This window comes from Muntiacus reevesi, chromosome 21 (genome assembly GCF_963930625.1).
Source record: "Muntiacus reevesi chromosome 21, mMunRee1.1, whole genome shotgun sequence".
NCBI lineage: Eukaryota > Metazoa > Chordata > Mammalia > Artiodactyla > Cervidae > Muntiacus > Muntiacus reevesi.
In genome coordinates this window covers 5,528,177-5,531,876 of record NC_089269.1, presented here as the reverse complement: position 1 = coordinate 5,531,876, position 3,700 = coordinate 5,528,177, and the positions used below count along the sequence as shown (strand labels likewise).

Sequence of the window (3,700 nt, the reverse complement as noted above, 5' to 3'; positions counted from 1 at the left end):
ACGGGAATCTAAGAGCATAGAAAATATCTCAGAGCAGACCAGAAAGACTACTAGCATCTTAGACAACTTCTTCAATTGAGATGGTAAAGCAATGGAATTGCAAGTGCTGAGAGATAGCAATGGTGAGCAGACTCTCAGGCAGTATATTAGGGTCAGCACCTCCCTCTGTGGAAAAGGGAAATATCTAAATTATTTCTACAACATTTGAGCAAACCTTGAAAGTGACTGAAAGAGAGCCACCAGGTTCAGAGCAGTTTCAGATAGTGAATGTAGAATAAACTTGGATACCACATCTAGCAACAGCGGGTGCAAATATATGACAATAGGAACCACGTGTGGCATCACCCCAGTGGAGGCCACGGATGGAGGATAATTCTGAATCCATATTCCTCTCATGCAAGAGAGTCATATACAATCACTTCCAGAGAGCTCCCCACAGCAAAATGTTAAGTTAACTGAATGATACTGTTAACCTTGATATGACTGTGTTTACCTTTAACAGGTAAGACTAACACTGTGTCTCTGAAAATGTCATCTCTAGAGAAGTAAAACAGTTTTGTTCAATTCATTTGTGACCACAGAAATAGAATTACTGTAAATCTAATGTAGCTGAAATCCCGGAGCCTCTCTCATGCTCAAGCCTCTTCCAAAGCTCCAAGAAGAGCTCTAGTAATGCTTTTGTAAAATTTGCAAAAGACAATTTTAGCCACAATTGCATAAGACACCTGCCTCTTTCCACTCTGACTTTCCTTTGAGCACATGTCCCCTCCCGGCCCAGAATCCAATTCAATTAAGGGTGAATTCAATTAGGTGGAAATTGCATTGAAGATACATTTAGTTTAGGCTTAATGAGATTTATGTATGTGGTTCACATTCCCTCCCATGAAGGGTTAAGTTAGTGCTGGTCTCCAACAGTGCATGGTTAGAAGGCATATTGTGAGATGAAGGAGTCCTAGAGTCCTAGACACTAGAAATATGTGGGCTATGGAGGAGAAACAGGTAAATATTTAAGGACAAGGCTCAGTTCTCCCTTCTACTTACTCAGTGAAGAAATTCTATTACTATAAATGCATTTGCATGACATAGAAATGATTGGAATTCCTAATTTTTTAGAGAACAAACCTCTAGGTATACCATAGAGTATGTCAGTGTGTAAAGAATCATGTATTTTTCATCCTTTTATAATAAATTGCATGTCAACATTACATTTCTTGGTGAGTTGCAAAACTGGAACTTTTCTAAAGTATAACTAATAAGTATTTCAATCACATAGACAAAAAGCCTAAGTTTTTTTTTTTTTTTCCTGTACTCTCTACAGAAAATGGTATAAAGTCAAAGATGTATGAAAAAACTATAAAAATGTACAACTAACATTTTAGGGGAGAAGTATTATATTGGTATGTCAGTTTATTAGTAGAAATAATTTGTTATAACTTTCCTGAATTTTATAATGCCTGTGGCATGTACCAGATTTAATTTTTTTAAACTTTGTGAATTTCTTTTTGTTCTAAATAGTTATATGTCCAATTTTGTATTCCTAAGTTTGTATTATTTTCTTCTCAAATATCCCTGTTCCCAATTATATACACTTCAAACCTTCTAAACCTTGACCATAATATCATACTTCCTACTGATACTTAAATGTAAGCTCCACGAGAGCAGGAATTGTTTTCCTCTTTTCCCTGTTCTATAGCAAAACCCATACAGGATCTGAAGTATAAAAGGTACTCAATAAATACTTATGAAATGAATACTGGTCACTGTCTAAATCATGCTTCCAAGATGAAGAAGCCTAATGTTTCCTTTGGTTTTATTCAGTGGACTTGCTCCACTCAGCTTTCTTAATTTTTTCTGACAAATATCATGATGTTTATACAGAAAAGTTGTAAAAAGAAATTCCTTGCAAAACTCTAGTATTTTACAAAGGATTTACTTTCTGCAGTAGTGATGGATGCGGTTTAGAAGATATGAAGACACATGATACCCAGGAACGTATAAGGTGAGGAAAACGAAAAAGGGGGAAAAAAACTACAGACAAAACAGGACAAATTATTACAAGAGACCTGATAAAGACGAGAAAGAACAAGGGCTGGATGTGGAAACATGGCTGAACTCAGCTTTTCCTTCCACCGTAAGAGAAACACAAAGATTTTACGTGTATGTGTAGCCACCAGCGCCCCTCCTCAGCCGCCCACCATGACGACCGCGTCGCCGCGCAGCCGCCGGAAGTGCCAGCAGGGCGTGGAGGCCGCCATCAACCGCCAGAGCCGCCTGGGGCTCCGCGCCTCCCGCGTCTACCTGTCCGTGTCCTGCTATTTTGCCCGCGATGATGGGGCTTTGACGAACTTCGCCAAATACTTTGCTTCACCCATCTCATGAGGAGAGGGGACAGGCTGAGAAACGGAGGAAGCTGCAGAAGCAGCCAGGCGGCCGAATCTTCCTTCAGGAAGAAAGCGGACCGTGATGACCGGGAGAACGGGCTGCGCGCGATGGGATGTGCGCTGCGCGTGGAGAGACGTGTGCGTCAGCCACTTCCGGAGCTGCGGACTGGCCCTGGAAAAACGGTCCCCACTGTGTGACCGCGCGGGGACCCATGACCCGAGTGAGCAGGGGGAGCCCTCAGAGAACTGGGTGACCACATAGCCAGCCTGCGGCAGCCGGGGCCCCCTGGATCTGGCGTGGCAGACGACCTCCTTGACAGGCGCTGCTTGGGATACAGCCAGGGCGAAGCCTCAGGCTGGCTGCCCGCAGTCAGGGGTGACGTCCCTGGTCACCCAGCAGTGCATGCCTGTTTGGGTTACCCTCACCTTTTCTGTAATTCGTAACAAAACACCTACTTAAGTTCTTTCTTTACTACCATTCCTTCAAATAAAGTAATTTGGTAATCTCGCCCCCCAAATATATATTATAATATATAATAATACTGATAATTATTATTATTAATAATTATTATTATAAATAATCAGGTTTCAATTTATTCAAATAGCCAATGTGTGCTATATTCTGCAGATAGATGTTTGAAAACTATCATCTTCAGCTTTAAGTAATATTTACTGAGAGACAAAAATACCAAGAGGGATAAATCGTTAGAAGGGCAGGCTAGCTCATTTTATGCAGAGGTGTAAAGAACCATGAACCACATGTTGAAAAACTGAAATGCTAAATGAAGTGGTGATGTGTGGGAACTGGGCCACAGATGTTAGGATGTTCCTTGTTGAGACTGGGCTCTATAGACTAGACTCAACAAACCATGACAGCTTAAAATTTAGAGGTTCTGATACTACTAAAATATTATGACTTAGAGCTTTAAACTTTGAAATAGTAGCTCTCATTTGTTCAATTCTAATTTGAGATTATGCTCTGAATATGCTCTTTTTTTCTATAATAGTGATGATATCAGACACAAATTCACACAAATAAAACTGATTATTTAAAATTTTAACAACTGACTTTCTAAGTTGCTAGGGTAAATTGATTCATTTCCTTCTCCTTTCCCAGGCTTCTTAAAGTTAGTCTGTATGTCAGTGTATCACTTTCCTGGTGTCAAAAAAGTGTCTGTATTGCTTAAGTAAACCTTTAAGTCCCTCTGTGTTAGTAGAATCACACACAGAGACTCTCTCTACTCTCTCCTTCTCCCCATCTCTTTCTTTTTCAACTCTCATATTTTTATGTATCTGTCTGGTAGTGTTTTATGAAGTTC

At 40.2% G+C, this 3,700-nt stretch overlaps 1 pseudogene; it reads left to right on the top strand.

Moving 5' to 3' along the window:
- The first annotated feature begins 2,196 nt into the window (after nt 1-2,196).
- LOC136152474 (ferritin heavy chain pseudogene) lies at nt 2,197-2,656 on the top strand (annotated as a pseudogene).
- The last annotated feature ends 1,044 nt before the right edge of the window (nt 2,657-3,700 follow it).